This window comes from Geotrypetes seraphini, chromosome 1 (assembly GCF_902459505.1).
Source record: "Geotrypetes seraphini chromosome 1, aGeoSer1.1, whole genome shotgun sequence".
Lineage (NCBI taxonomy): Eukaryota > Metazoa > Chordata > Amphibia > Gymnophiona > Dermophiidae > Geotrypetes > Geotrypetes seraphini.
This window is the reverse complement of record NC_047084.1, coordinates 114,378,811-114,395,665: the sequence shown is the minus strand read 5'-3', so window position 1 is coordinate 114,395,665 and position 16,855 is coordinate 114,378,811. Positions and strand designations below refer to the sequence as shown.

Here is a 16,855-nt window from a genome sequence, read left to right as displayed (position 1 = left end):
AGGGTGCCAGTAGGACATTAGACAGGGGACACACATCCATTTGGCTTTACACAGCACAAGAAATCACAAATGCAGTACAAGCTACGAAGCATGAAGCATAGTAGGCGACGGCAGAAAAAGACCAGCATGGTCCGTCCATTCTGTCACTGTCAAAACCCTCAGCTCAATTTGGTGGGCCTGTCCAGTGGTCAAAGATTACTGGGGCATCTGCTAGTTGCCATAACGGGTAAACATTGTCCTATGTTGCCACAATGCTGTTTGTTGAACTGTGCTATACCTGTACAAGTCCTCCCTAGGCCAGGAACTATCCAAACTGAACCTTCAATCATACGTCTACACTGATGACATCACAATCAACCGAAACCAGACACTTCCTCTCATCTATCATCAACCAAGTAGAACAATGGTCAACAAACTTCAAACTAAAGCTAAACCTGGAAGAGACCAAGATATTGATGGCCTCCCCAACAAACCAACCAACCGAATCTACTATCAACCTAAATGGAAGAAACTTCCCAATTAACCCTACCATCAAAATCCTAGGAGTCATCCTAGATCAGCAACTGATTAAAAAATGCTTCCACTTGGAAGCTACGCACTATGGAAACTATGCACCCTAAAACCATACTTTGATTTCACATCGCTGGTCCAGTCCCTGGTCCTAAGCTCACTGGACTACTGCAACATAATCTACCTAGGATCTCACAAAAAACCCATCAAGAAACTGAGACTTATCCAGAACACAGCCGTTCGACTAATATTTGGCTTGAAAAATCCGACCACATCACGCCATACTACAAGAAACTTCACTGGCTACCTATCTTCAAATTCGGTTGCCTCTGCTTCAAGACTCTCTTCGGCACTGCACCCACCTACCTCCTGAAACATCTCACCCTACAGGACAAACTCCGCTTTTCACGCAGAACGCTACTGTTCACATTTCCTTCCCTCAAAGGATGCAAATTCAAAAGATTCCTCAACAGGACACTCTCCTTTCAAGCAGGAATCTGGAACAACACCTTAAGTGACCTCATCCTGAACTCACTAACATACCACTCATTCAGAAAATCACTAAAAACCCACCTGTTCGACAGATTTTGTCTGACCTTTCAATTCTGCTTAACACCTACCATGCCTTACACATCCCTTCCCCCTTTTCTCCTAGTCACCTGTCTATGCATCCCTCCCAAATCTAACTGATGTAACTTTGCTGTTCTTACAGCTCCACTTGTTCTATACCTAACGTGACCATTTATTTTTTTTAATCAAAACAGGACATCTATTAATTGTCAGTCCTGCCCCCAACCCCACCCTAGCCCCGCCCCCAATTTCTTCCATTCATTTTATGTACACATAATATCTTATTAATTCATAATGGTAACCATAAAATTAAAAAAAAAACCACAAAGCACACTATACGCAGAGAAAATGTTAATCATCATTTATATTTGGGTGATTTTCAAAGATGTCAAGGCAGATGACTTTAAAATATACAATGTCACCTCAGTAACTATAGAAAAATAGACAAATATAGACAGCAGATATAAATTCTCAAAACTGACACATTTTGATCATTAAATTGAAAATAAAATAATTTTTCCTACCTTTGCTGTCAGGTGATTTCATGAGTTTCTGGTTGCGCTTCCTTCTGACTGTGCATCCTTTCTTTCATTTCTTTCTGCATTGAGGCCCAATAATTATCCTTTTCTATTCCCTCCCTCCTTCCTATGTCCTTAGTGCTCCCAGTGCCTCCTTCCTATGTCCTTAGTGCCCCTTCCCATGTCCTTAGTGCCCCTTCCTATGTCCTTAGTGCCCCCAGTGCTCCTTCCTATATCCTCTTCACTGCCTTCCAGCCTTTGTTCCACCCCCTACCCCAAAGCTAGCCAGCCTTCCTCCCTCCCTCCTTCCGCGCTAAAGCCAGCCAGCCTGCCTCCCTCCAGTGCCGAAGCCTACTGGCTCCCGCTGTTGCTGCCTACCGCCGCAACTAAAGCAAAGTAAGGTCCAGGCGCCGGCCCACAAACCTTCTTCTCGACGTCAATTCTGACATCGGAGAGGAAGTTCCAGGCCAGCCAGGCAGCGATTGGCTGGGCCGGAACTTCCTCTCTGATGTCAGAATTGACGTCGGGAAGAAGGTTTGTGGGCTGGCGCCTAAACCTTCCTTCTCTTTAGTTGCAGCTGGTGGCGTGCGGCGGCGGCAGAGTTTGAAGCGACAGTAGGCAGGAGCAGCGGGGGTCCGATTGGGGGGGGGGCAGGCTTCTGCTTCAGTGGGAAGGAAAGCGATCGTCTGTCCCTTTGTCCCCACAGACAGCTTCATGACCCAGTCCCTGAAAACAGGACATTTCGGCGTCCTGAAGCTGTGCGTGGGGATAACGGGATAGGGGATCTAAAAAGGGGACAGTCCCTGTTCAAAATGGGACGTATGATCAACTTATGTATACCGTCTTGAACTGAAAAGGTATAATGTCATATAAATAAAGCTATTATTATTATTATTATATTTCTTTTCACTACTGCGCGTGTAATAATAATAACTTTATTTTTATATACCACAGTACCACAAAATAGTTCAGAGCGGTATACAATAAAAGAAACTGCATACAGACTGCAATGTTACAGAGAACAATTCAAAGGTACATCAACAAGGATATGAAATTATACAAATTTATTAGAGAGATAAGTTTTAACTGGTTTTCTAAGTTTGGTAAGAAAATGCATTTAAGATAAACTCACTTAGGCATTTATTCCACTTGCCAGCTTGAAATGATAATGTCTTATCTAGGAACCTCTTATAGATACAACTCTTCAGAGATGGACACTATGGCCCTGATTCTCCAAAGTGCGTCCCGATTTTAGGCAGCTGTAGGCGTCCTACAGCTGTCTAATCAGCCAATTGGGATGCACGTTTTTTTAAAAAATGCTCCCCAGGCAGGCCACCTATATTGAAGGCGCCTCCGGGAGCCTAGGGAGACCCGCAAGACGCCTAAGCTCGCCTAAGGGCCTTAGGCGAACCTAGGCGGCCCTACGCGTCTCCCTAGTAGAGGAAGAGACGCTTAAAATGTAGGCCAGGAAAATGCTGGTCTACATTGTAAGTAGACGCGGCCGCTATACTTATGGCAGCAAGGTTATCTCCCTGCTGCAATAAGTACAGCGGCCGCAATTGCGGCCGCCTGTCCCATCGCCGACAGGAGGATGCCCAATCCTCCTGCCGGAACCCCCCTCCCCCCCAAACTGGTAATCGCGGGCAGGAGGATGCCCAATCCTCTTGCCGGAAAGCCCGACGACCCCCCTCCAAAAAAAACTAACCTCCCTCCCCCAACTAACCTTTACATGTTGTTCGGCTGGACGGGCTGCTCTAGAAGCCTGGACCAATCAGGCCTTAGGCATAGCGAGTCCGCCCATCCCCACTAATCCTAAGACCTGATTGGCCCAGGCTAGGCACCAGGCTAGGCACCTGGGCCAATCAGGCCTTAGGATTAGTGGGGATGGGCGGACCCACTATGCCTAAGGCCTGATTGGTCCAGGCTTCTAGAGCCTGGGCCAATCAGGCCTTAGATTTAGCGGGGATTGGCCGGGAAGGGGCGGGCCCGTCTTATTTCCACGAGGCGGGCCCGTCGGCTGGACGGCAGCAAGACCCGTCCAGCCGACCAACATGTAAAGGTTAGTTGGGGGAGGGAGGTTAGTTTTGGGAGGGGAGGGTCGTCGGGCTTTCCGGCAGGAGGATTGGGCATCCTCCTGCCGGCGATTACCAGTTTGGGGGGGAGGGAGGTTCCAGGGGGGTTCCGGCAGGAGGAATGGGCATCCTCCTGCCGGCGATAGGACAGGCGGCCGCTGTACTTATTGCAGCAGGGAGATCCCTTGCTGCCATAAGTATAGCGGCCGTGTCTAATTTAACCCGATTCTCTAACCGGCGTCTATACCATGGACGCCGGTTACAGAATCGGGGTTTAGTGTAGGACCGATTCTGTATAGGACACCTCTCCTGGGTGTCCTATACAGAATCAGAGCCTATGTGTACAACTGGTAATACCAGCAAAGTCAAAATGGAGTGAGAGATAAGTTGGAGCTGAACCTGTTCAAGTTTTGAAGCAAAGACAAGCAAACTTAAAAATAACCCTGGCTTCGACAAGTAGCCAATGTAATTTTTATTTTTTTTAATAATAGGGGCTTACATGACCCGATTTTTTCAGACCAAAAATGAGACGGCCTGCTGCATTTTGGATAATGCTTGGCCAGATGTTGGCGTTCTCCGAATTTACCTTCCTTACAGGCTTTGCTCCGCCAACTGGACTATGTCCAACTGATATGTAACTTATTCGATTAGTACAAAATACAGCAGTGCGCTTAATTTTTGGCCTGAAGAAATATGATCACCTTAGCCCATTTTATCGGCAATTCCATTGGTTGCCTTTTGAGGCACGTATTCTTTTTAAATTGGGTTGTCTTTGTTTCAAATCTCTTTTTGGTTTGGCTCCAGCATATCTAGCGTCTCAGTTTAATTTTTATACCTCATTGAAAAACACTCGTAGTAAGTTAATGTTTATATATCCTTCAGTTAAAAACTGTCGTTACAAGAAATTTTTGAATAGGACATTTGCCTTTCAATTAGGCAAACTGAACGCTTGGTTAAAACGGATTCTTGTAATGCTTTTAGAAAATTTTTAAAAACACACTTGTTTGATAAGTTTGTTAAATAACTTATCACTTGTTTTTTTTAGCTTGATGCATCTTTCACTGATTGTACAGTTCTTCTTGGCTGTTAACCGCCTGGAGCTTTGTGGTTGGGTGGTATAGAAGAATAAATGTATTATTATTAACTACAACTAGAAGGCGAACATTGCCTTTATAGTATAAGGTTTGGAGTGTTTTTGTACTTCGGAGAGCTGATCATAGGGAGTGAAAAAATTTTGAGGCTCCCCTTCATATATATTTGCTGTCCACTAGGCCAACTTGGGGTATTGGGGTAGGATGGGGTTTGGGAAGGGTAGGAGGTGGGGGGGATGGCTTTCTGTGACATTAGTTTTGTTGGGGGGGGGGGGTTTCCTCAGGCTTCCACTTTTCCCTCCCTAATGTTCTTTCCATTTATGGCTCTCTTCTGTGCTTTAAAATATTGAATTGTAGTTCTGCCCCTACTTACCTTGTGTATTTATAAGTCTGTAAGTCTGTCGGTCTAACCCATTATTTTAAATTTTAAACGATATGTTTAAATACAACATTAATTAAAAAAAAAAAAAGCATGTAAATCGCTTAGTTAAACTAAATAAGTGATTCATCAAAGAAAAATAAAACTTGAATCTGCTGACTGCAGAAGTATGTATTATTGAAAGCTGAATAAAATATATATATTTTTTAAACCCTCAGCTCAGTGTGCGGCAGTGGCAGCTAAGAAAAGAATTGGGAATTATCTGGAAAGGAATGGAAAACAAAGATGTCGCTCGGTGATACGGCCGCACCTCGCATACTGTGCCCAATTCTGGTCGCCGTATTTCAAAAGAGATAGAGCGGAATTGGCAAAGGCACAGAAAAGGACGATGGGACGGGATGACTTCCCCATGAGAAAGGGCCGCCTTTTTGTGGTTACACTATCAAAGCGGTTTGCGTATATACAGGTACTTATTTTGTACCTGGGACAAAGGAGCCCTAAGTGACTTGCCCAAGGAGCAGCACTGGGGTCGATCCCACAAGCTCTACCACTAGGCCACGCCTTACTAGATTCAAGCAGCTGGGGCTCTTCGGCTCGGAGCAGAGAAGGCTCAGGGGAGACATGATAGAGGAGAGAGGAAACGGGAGATGTGAATTACTTGGAGGAGAGTGTGGCGCAGTGGTTAGAGCTCCAGCTGCAGCACCCTGAGGTTGTGGGTTCAAACTCCACGCTTGCCTCGGGTTCATTACATATACTGTGAGTCCCTGGGACAGACAGGGAAAACTGCTTTGAGTAGGGTTGTAAAACTCCCAATCCCACTCTTTCCACTAGGGGGCAATGAAGCTACCAGGTAGTAGAAACAAACAGGAGAAAATATTTCACTCTACGTGCAATTAAACTCTGGAATTTGTTGCCACAGAATGTAGTGAAAACAATAAAACGGTCTGGATAAATTCCTAAAGAGAAGCCCTTGGGCCATCATTATTGAGATGGACCTGGGGAAATCCACTGTTTATTCCTAGGATAAGCAGCATAGAATCTGTTTTGCTACTTGAGACCTGGGTTGGTCACTGTTGGAAACCGGATACTGGGCTTGATGGACCTTCGGTCTGTCCCAGGGTGGCAACTCTTGTGTTCTTATGTGAGCCAAGTATAGGGATAATGAAGCCATTGTGACATCACTGCTGAGGTTGGCTCTTAGACACTGGTGGAATGAGGCATTATGACATCACAATCTCAGCTCTAGAATGTTGCTATTCTTTGGGATCTTGCCAGGTACTTGGGACCTGGGTTGGTCACTGTTAGAAACAGGATACTGGGCTTGATAGACCTTCAGTCTGTCCCAGGGTGGCAACTCTTGTGTTCTTATGTGAGCCAAGTATAGGGATAATGAAGCCATTGTGACATCACTGCTGAGGTTGGCTCTTAGACACTGGTGGAATGAGGCATTATGACCTCACAATCTCAGCTCTGGAATGTTGCTACTCTTTGGGATCTTGCCAGGTACTTGGGACCAGGGTTGGCCACTGTTGGAAACAGGATACTGGGCTTGACGGACCTTTGGTCTGTCCCAGGGTGGCAACTCTTATGTTCTTATGTATAGGACAATGAAGCCATTGTGACATCACTGGTGAGGCTGGCTCTTAGGCATTGGTGGAATGAGGCATTATGACATCACAATAGCAACTCTGGAATGTTGCTACTCTTTGGGATCTTGTCAGGTACTTGGGACCTGGGTTGGAAACAGGACACTGAGCTTGATGGACTTTCGGTCTGTCCCAGTATAGCAACTCTTATGTTCTTATGTTTAACATTTTGTACTCCGCTTAGAACTAAGTGATAATGCAGAACAGAAATTTGTCAAATAAATAACAAAAAATCTCCAAGCCCAGCTCTTTAAGGGCTGATGCTCAAAACCTAATGATTTCCATTGATGTTGGTAAGTTTTTGAAATATTTTTAAAAAAGCATTGTGGACCAATGAAGAGGCATTTGTTGGCAATAGCTGTCTCTGACTGGTCCTGAAGAGCTTATAAGTTTAATTTTTGTGGGTTGGTGTAATATATGATTTAGTACCCACATTGCTTAAGCTGTGATACCATTTTACTGGCAAAACCTAATGCCGCCATTAAAGGTGATTAACACTGGATTAGTGCCCATGTTAATATATACAGAATATCCACAGAGCTCTAGTGCAAATATCAACCTGTGTGCCAAAGACAGCCACATATTGTATGCTGGCCTTAACGCTGAAAACTCTGGCTCAGGGTGGCTTTGAAGGTTTAGAGGAGAGAATTTCTTCTGAGCTTCTGACATTAAACTGCTGGTATTGTGTTGTTTTGGAAGTGGAAGGGAGCCCATGTAGCCTGTAAGAAACAAATGTGTGTGGGTCTATGGAAAAGCGAAACTGAAAGTACACATTGGCTAGGTTACCATATTTAATAATGCAAAATTCCAGACACATGGCTCCGCCCCATTCATCACCCAGCCCCACCCCCACAAACCCGTGTCTCTTCCTCTATGACCTCCGGGCCACTTCTGGAGATCCTCCAGACACAGCTGGAGCTCGTCGTGGCTTTCCAAAACTCAGGCAAACTTTTTAAATCTCTGCCAGCTTCTCCGGCCTGCTGCTCATGCTGGCTTACCCACTGAGGTCACTTCCTGCCCTGCGACCTGGAAGTGATTCCAGAGGGAGTCGGCCGTCGCGGGCAGCAGGCTAGAGTAGTTGTTCACGTTGTCAAAGATTTTAAAGCGGTTCGGTGGGAGGGGAAGGGAGAGCGAAGAGATGCCAACGCCCCCACCAAGATTTCAGCAGTAGGAACCCAAGCACAGTACCGGGTAAAGCTTTGGATTCTTGCCCAGAAATAGCTCAGAAGGAAAAATTAAAAAAATTTAAATTGAATCAGGTTGGGCAGACTGGATGAACCATTCGGGTCTTTATCTGCCGTCATCTACTATGTTATGTTATGTTATGTTATGTTATATTACTATGAATAGACTTAGTAGATAAGGACAGGTTGTTCACCCTCTCCAAGGTAGAGAGAACGAGAGGGGATAGATTCCGTACAAACGTAAGGAAGTTCTTCTTTACCCAGAGAGTGGTAGAAAACTGGAACGCTCTTCCAGAGTCTGTCATAGGGGAAAACACCCTTCAGGGACTCAAGACAAAGTTAGACAAGTTCCTGCTAAACTGGAACGTACACAGGTGAGGCTGGTCTCATTTAGAGCAATGGTCTTTGACCTGGGGGCCACCGCATGAGCGGACTGCTGGGCACGATGTACCACTGGTCTGACCCAGCAGCAGCAATTCTTATGTTCTTAAACAAAGAGTTGGCTTTTGCGTTGGCGCTCTGAGCATGTCTCTTGCCTAGCTGGATTTCAGCTGCCAGGGCCTGGGGCTGGAAGGCCTAAAGGGCATCAGGGAAAGGTTGTCCTTTCAGTTACGAAATGTCAATACAGGCCCTGGAGGGAGCAGGAGCTTTTGCAGACGCAGGGTAGAAGAACAGATTTCAAGGAGATGGAAAAAGGAATGTCTCCTGGGTTTTCACTACCAAGTGCAGCCTTCGCAGTAAACAATGGAACAGCTGGACAGTGAACACATCTGGATCAAAGTCAGGAAATCTCATGCTGAGTGTGAAAAACAAGAGTCTGTATATGCATGTTTATAAGCATAATGTCAGCGCTTCGGAAATGTCTTCCCTTTCTATTTCAACCACTTGGGGGCAATTTTATTGAGGTCTTTGCAGGTAAAGGGTCTCTTATAAATAACCACATAAAGACATTTGCAGTTGCTTTGAATGTCACTGTTAATTGAGGAGAGGGAACAGAAGGAATGATCGAGTGAAAAGGAACATGTTCCCCTTAACTGTATCCATGACATCCTGTTGTCTGGTTAGATTGTAAGCTCTTTGGAGCAGGGACTGTCCTCTTTGTGACTCTGTACAGTTCTGCGTACTTCTGGTAGTACTACAGAAATAATTCCTAGTAGTAGTGTGAAGAGTTTCAGTCTTTGGGAAGCAGAGCTGAGTGAGATTGTGATGTCATAATGCCTCATTCCACCAATAAGAGCCAACCTCATCAGTGATGTCACCATGGCTCAACTGTCCTGTACTCCCCTCTGCCCCTCTGCCCTCTGTCCTGTTGGGCTCACAATCTAGCTAATGTACCTGGGGCAATGGGGGGGATTAAGTGACTTGCCCAGGGTCACAAGGCGCAGCGTGGGTTTGAACCCGCAACCTCAAGGTGCTGAGGCTCTAGCTCTAACCACTGTGCCACACTCTCCTCCGGTCTTTAAAGAGGAAGATGTAAGAGATCTACTTGAACCGTAAATGGTTTTCAAGGGTGATGATGCGGAGGAACTGAAAGAAATCTCGGTGAATCTGGAAGACGTACTAAGCCAAATCGACAAGTTAAAAAGTGATAAATCACCTGGACCGGATGGTATACATCCCAGGGTACTAAAAGAACTAAAACATGAAATTGCTGACCTGCTGTTAGTGATCTGTAACCTGTCACTAAAATCGTCTGTAGTACCTGAAGATTGGAGGGTGGCCAATGTTACGCTGATTTTTAAAAAGGGCTCCAGGGGAGATCCGGGAAATTACACTTCTCCCTCCATATTCGTGGTTTCAGCAAATCACAGTTTCGATTATTCATGGTTTTTAGCTTGCTGGCTCCTCCCCCAAAATTACATCATCTTGCAAAGAGAAATCGCTGATTCCAAGCGTTTACAGAGAAAATTGCTGATTCCCAGCAATTTTGTCACCTTGTTTTGCCTCTCCTTCACGAACATGCCAGGTCTCCCACCATGTTATTCGTGGTTTCACCATATTCACGATGGTTTTTAATAGAAAACAGCGAATAACATATGAAAAAGTTATTCGCGGTTGTTCTGTATTCGCGGGTCTGTTAATCCCCTATCACAGCGAATACGGAGGGAGAAGTGTATAGAGCAGTAAGTTTCACTTCAGTGCCGAGCAAAATGGTAGAAAGAATTATAAAAAATAAAATTGTGGAACACGTAGACTACCATGATTTAATGAGATGAAGTCAGAATGGGTTCGGCCAAGGGAGATCTTGCCTCACCAATTTGCTTGACTTCTTTGAAGGTGTGAATAAACATGTGGATAAAGGTAAACCGGTTAATATAGTGTATCTAGATTTTCAGAAAGCTTTTGATAAAGTTCCTCACGAGAGGCTTCTGAGAAAATTGAAGTGTCATGGGATAGGTGGCAAAGTTTAGTTGTGAATTAGGAATTGGTTATCAGATAGAAAACAGAGGGTAGGGTTAAAATGGTCATTTTTCTCAATGGAGGAGAGTAAACAGTGGAGTGCCACAGGGGTCTGTACTGGGACTGGTGCTATTTAACTTATTTATAAATGATCTGGAAATTGCAATGACGAGTGAGGTGGTTAAATTTGCAGATGACACTACACTGTTCAAAGTTGTTAAAACGCATGCGGACTGTGAAAAATTCCAGGGGGGACCTTAGGAAATTGGAAGACTGGGCGTCCAAGTGGCAGATGAAATTTAATGTGGACAAATGCAAAGTGATGCACATTGGGAAGAATAACCTGAATCACTGTTACCGGATGCTGGGGGGGGTCCACCTTGGGGGTTAGCGCCCAAAAAAAGGATCTGGGTATCATCGTAGACAATACGATGAAACCTTCTGCCTAATGTGTGGCGGCAGCCAAAAATGGAAACAGGATGCTGGGAATTATTTAAAAATGGATGGATAACAAGACTAAGAATGTCCTAATGCCCCTGTATCGCTCCATGGTGCGACCTCATCTGGATTATTGCGTTCAATTCTGGTCTCCTTATCTCAAGAAAGATATAACGGCGCTAGAAAAGGTTCAAAGAAGAGCGGCCAAGATGGTAAAGGGGATGGCGCACTCTATAGAATCCCGCCTAGTGCCTCCTAAGCAGCTTTAAGCGTTGCTAGGTGTCCTAACATTAGGACCCCCCCCCCCCCCTATTCACGCCACGGGTTTCTTGGCCTAAATGCATGCGCCTAAGTCCAAAACAGGCGCCTACATGAAAAACACGCCCACTTTCTGGTAGGTACCTCGGACTAGTCGCCTACCAAGTTAGTCAATTAAGTGCAATTGACATCAGTTATGAAGTGCTGACCGTCAATTATCAGCGCTGATCAAGTCTATTGAACAATTAATTTAGGCGTAGAAACATATGTGTCTTAACTTTAGGCGGACTTTACCGAATCAGAGCCACAGTTTCCATTACAGAATACTAGCAGAACCTGGTACTGGTACGCCTATCATTTAGGTGGCCACTGTTACACCAGTCATAGATCTGGCACAAGTGCAGGACCCAAGATGCGACCGACATACGGTATTCTGTAATTTATGCACGTTAAAGTGTGAGTCTTGCCAGAGTCCCGCCTGCGTGTATGCACCCCTTGCATTTATATGCATGAGGTACAGTAGATGCCCTGATGGCACTTTCACGGGTAATTGTAGACGGGGTTTAGGTTTGTTCATACTCAATACTCATAATAATAATAGCTTTATTTATACCCCGTCATACCTATTCAGTTCAAGACGGTATACAGTAAAGTAGAAATACAGTATGGATACCGCAGGTATCGATGCAAATGAAGATTACAGCATTGGTTTAGAGGGGGGGTGGAGAAGAGGATGGGGTTGCGCAGGTAGGAGGGGGTGCGTGTTGGGATTGTTTCAAAGGATCAGATAAACTTGTTGACTAAGTGGGATTTCAGAGATTTTCTGAACATAAGAAACGCCTTCCATTACAGAATACTAGCAGACCATTACCGAATCAGACCATTGGTCCATCCAGTCCAGTGACCCGCACACGCGGAGGCCAAGCCAGGTGTTCCCCGATGAAGACTTGTTTACCCGTATCCATCGATGTGATTTGCAAGAAGGTGTGCATCCAACTTGCCCTTGACACCCAGAATGGTGGTCTCCGTCACAACCTCCTCCGGGAGAGCATTCCAAGCGTCCACCACTCGCTGCGTGAAACAGAACTTCCTGGTATTTGTCCTGAGCCTGTCGCCTCTCAACTTCAGTCCATGACCTCTTGTCTGATTCACATTTGACAACTTGAATAATGATGCTTCTCGCTCTATTTTGTCGAATCCTTTTATTATTTTATAAATCTCTATCATATCCCCTGCAGTCTTCTCTTCTCAAGGGTGAATAAGCCCAGTTTCCCGAGGCATTCTTTGTAGCTCAAATTTTCCATACCTACTACTAGCTTCGTAGCTCGTCTCTGCACCCTCTCCAGCAGGGTCACATCCTTCTTTAGGTAGGGAGACCAGTGCTGGACACAGTACTCCAGGTGTGGTCTGACCATTGAACATAAGAACATAAGCAGTGCCTCCACCGGGTCAGACCATAGGTCCATCCTGCCCGGCAGTCCACTCCCGCAGCGGCCCAAACAGGTCACGACCTGTCTGAATCACCAGAAGGGGCTCCCTTGCCACCTTGGTTTCTCATTGAAGTCCTATCTTCCCATCGTAGTCCTAACCCTCCGGTCTTGCACATGCACGACCTGTTGGGTTTCTATACTTATTACCTGGTTAGCTTTCTATACTTGTGTTACATCCCAGCTCCTCCCTCAGTATCCCACGATCCCTTTATCCCTCAGGAATCCGTCCAATCCCTGTTTGAATCCCTGTACCGTACTCTGCCTGATCACTTCCTCCGGTAGCGCATTCCAAGTGTCCACGACCCTTTGGGTGAAAAAAAACTTCCTTGCATTTGTTTTGAACCTATCTCCCTTCAGTTTCTCCGAATGCCCCCTCGTACTTGTTGTCCCCTTCAGTCTGAAGAATCTGTCCCTATCCACCCTCTCTATGCCCCTCATGATCTTGAAGGTCTCTATCATATCTCCCCTGAGCCTCCTTTTTTCCAGAGAGAAGAGCCCCAGCCTATCCAACCTCTCGGCGTATGGGCAGTGTTCCAGCCCTTTTACCATTTTCGTTGCTCTCCTTTGGACTCTCTCAAGTACCGCCATGTCCTTCTTGAGGTGTGGCGACCAATACTGAATGCAGTATTCCAGATGTGGACGCACCATCGCTCGATACAATGGCATGATGACTTCCCGCGTCCTGGTTGTTATGCCCCTCTTTATGATGCCCAGCATCCTGTTGGCTTTTCTCAAGGCTGCTGCGCACTGTGCAGATGGCTTCAGTGATTGCTCTGTAAAGCGGCATTATGACGTCCGCCGATCTACTCATGATTCCCTTCTTTATCATGCCCAACATCCTGTTTGCCTTCTTTGCCGCCGATGCGCACTGTGCCGACGGCTTCAGGGTCCTGTCAATCAGTACCCCCAGGTCCCTTTCTTGTTCGCTCTTGCCCAATGTCACACCTAATATTTTATATTCATGTTCCTTGTTTTTCCTTCCCAGGTGCATCACTTTGCATTTCTCTATATTAAACTTCATCTGCCACTTATCCGCCCATTTCTCTAGCTGGTTCAAATCTCTTGGGAGTTCTTCAATGTCCATTTGTGACCCAACTGTCCGGCATAGTTTCGTGTCATCTGCAAACTTGATTATATTACTTGTTGTTTTCTCTTCCAGGTCATTTACGAAGATGTTGAACAAAATGGGCCCAAGAACCGAGCCCTGGGGCACACCGCTTGTCACCTTTTCCCAGTCCGAGAACTTCCCGTTTATGCTTACCCTCTGCAATCTTGGTAGGGTGGGGAATTCAAGAGGAGGGCGCTTAAAGTGTTCTTCCAGATGCCTGCCTGAAAGGATGGTGTCCTATCAAGGAATTTTTTATATTGACATCCCTTGGGGGTGGGGAATGAGAATAGAAGAGTTTTGCGGGAGGGGCAGGGGTAGTCCTGAAGAACAAAGTGCTTCATGAGGTAGGTGGGCGAGGTGCCAAATAGTGTCTTGTAACAGATGATTCTGGCTTCAAGTGGTAGCCAGTGCAGTTTTTTTTAAGTATGGGGAGATGTGGTCGGATTTTTTCAGGCCGAAGATCAGTCTTACTGCCTTATTTTGGATCGCTGTTAGTCTCTTAATGGTTTTCTTGTGGGATCCTAGGTAGATAAATGTTGCAGTAGGATTAGGGATTGAACTAGCAGCCTAAACGCGGCAAAGTCAAAGTAAGGTTTTAGCATGCGTAATTTCCATAGCAGGCAAAAGCATTTATTAATCAAGATGTTGGTATGGGCATCAAGGGTGAGTTTTTGGTCAATAGTGACACCTAGGATTTTTATGGTAGGGCTGATTGGGAAGATGCTACCATTTAGATTAATTGAAGAGTCGATGGTTTTGTTTTACGGGATTGCCATGAAGAATTTGGTTTTATCATCCCTTCCAAGCCCTCATCTGCTTTCTCAGACTCTTTATTCCTCACCTAGTCCTAGTATTTCTGGAGAGAGTAGAACACAATCACATCTACCCTTTCCATGCCATTCAGTATTTTCTAGACCTCTTTCACATCTCCCCTGAGACATCTCTTCCCCAGGCTGAAGAGCCCTAGCCACTGTAGCCTTTCCTTATAGGGAAGTCATCCCATCCCTTTGATCGTTTTTGTTGCCCTTCTCTGTACCTTTTCTAAAATTAAATTTGCTGATGACACAAAGTTGTTCAAAGCTGTTAAATCACAAGAGAATTGTGAAAAATTGCAAGAGGACCTTGTGAGGCTGGAAGACTGGGCGTCAAAATGGCAGATATCGTTTAATATGAGCGAGGGCAAAGTGATGCATGAGGAACTCGAATTATAGCTATGTGATGCTGGGTTCTGCGTTAGGAGTCACTGCCCAGGAAAAGGATCTAGGTGCCATCGTTAAGGATACGTTGAAACCCTCAGCAAAATGTGTAGCGGCAGCTAAGACAGCAAATAGAATGTTAGGAATTATCAGGAAAGGAACGGAAAACAAAGAGGAAAATGTGATAATGCCCTTGGATCCTTCTATGGTACGGCCACAATGCCGCATCTCAAATACTCTGGTCTCCGTTTCTGAAAAAAGATGTAGCGGAAATCTCACTAGTTATTCCCATTTCTAGATCACTGATAAATGTTAAAAAAGCAGCAGACTTAGCACAAACCCCTGGAAAACCCCAATATCCATTGAGAATATTGACCATTTAACCCTGCTCTGTTTTATATCCTTTTAACCAGTTCTTAATCTATAAATGAGACATTACCTCTTATTGCATGATTTTCTCATTTCCTTAGAAGTCTTTCATCTGGTACTTTATCAAATGCCTTTTGAAAATCCAGATACACAATATTGACTGGTTCATCTTTATCCACATTTATTCATCCCCTCAAAGTAATGTACATAGTAGATGGATGAGACCAGATTTCCCTTGACTAAATCCATGTTGACTTTGTCTCATTAATCCATGCTTATACTGTATATATGCATTATAATTTTGTTCCTTATTTAAAATAATCTCTACCATTTTGCCCAGCACTGATGTCATACTCACTGGTCTACAATTTTCTGGATCACTTCTAGAACCCTTTTTAAAAATTAGCGCTAAATTAGCTACCCTCCAGTCTTTCAGTACCATCCTGGATTTTAAAGATAAATTACTAATTGCTCTGCAAGTTTTCATTTTTCAATTCTATCAGTACTCTGGGATGTACTGTACCACCTGGTCCAGGTGATTTGCTACTCTTCAATCTGTCAACTCGCCCCAATACATCTTCCAGTATTACAGAGATTTGTTTCAGTTTCTCCGACTCATCAGCACTGAAATCTCCCCCACATCTTCTTCAGAGAAGAGAATTAATTTAATCTCTTTGTTATGGCCTTGACTTCCCCCGAGTGTACCTTTTTTGTCTGGTCAATTTATTTTTCTAATAGTGTTGGTCCAAGTCTCTGCCTTTTCCTTTCCTCCATCTTCTCTCTTTTGCCAGAATCTCCTTGTTCATTTGGCTTTTCTTCTCTCTCCGTATTTCCAACATTCATCTTCGCTCTGAATCTTTACCTAGCCTCTCTCATCTCCCATCTATGTCCTGGACCCTATCCTTCTTGCCATGTTGAACATCTCTCTTATTCTTTCCCTGTTCAGCATTTACACCGTGTCCCCATCCCTCCTCCCATGTCCACCATTGCCCCTCTGTCCCTATCCCCGCCCAGCTTCTCTCTTCACTCTTTCTTTCCTCCTACACTGCCATCACCCCCAGGTCAGCATCTTTCCATCTCTTTCTTCCCTCCAATGGATCCAGCATCTCTCCCTCATCCTCCTTTCCCCAGCATCTCTTGTCTTCCCCCATTCATGGCGTTCCAGCAAATGCTCTCCTCTGCTCCCTCCCTCTCGAGTCCACCATTTTTTTCTCTGTCACCTTCCCCCATAAGTTCCAGCATCTCACCCCAAGGGTCCCTGCCCCTCTGTTCCCCCCCCCATCAGCGCTCCCCACCCCACAAGTCCAATATATCTCTGTTTCCTTCCCCTGCAAGTTCCGGTATCTTTTCTTCTCCTCTGTCCCTCCCCCCTCTGTTCCCAGCATTGCTTTCTCTCTCCAGCTGGTGTAGGCCCTTTCCCTCTGCCACTTTCCACTTGGTGGCAAAAAGAAGTTGTGTTGGAGGGAAGGGGCCTGCACCAGCCAGAGACAGCAAGTCTTCAGTGCTGCTGGCCACAAAAGCCAAGGTTGTTTGGGGGGGGGGGGGGGGTGAGGGAGAAGATGCCGGACTGCAGTGATGGGGAGCTGAGAACCAAGACTCATCAAAGTACGTGAAGAGGGTATTTAG

General features: G+C 45.3%; 1 protein-coding gene across 2 annotated transcripts in view; it reads right to left on the bottom strand.

Moving 5' to 3' along the window:
- The window catches only part of FAM214B (family with sequence similarity 214 member B), a 202,078-nt gene that overhangs the window by 67,838 nt on the left and 117,385 nt on the right, over positions 1–16,855 (bottom strand). The window contains exon 1 of one of the 2 annotated variants that reach the window (XM_033936210.1): positions 1,605–1,622. The exons of the other annotated variant lie outside the window; for it this stretch is intronic. The gene's annotated coding sequence lies outside the window, so the exon portion shown is untranslated. Of the gene's footprint in view, positions 1–1,604; positions 1,623–16,855 lie in introns of those variants that run through there. 2 annotated transcript variants of the gene reach the window in all.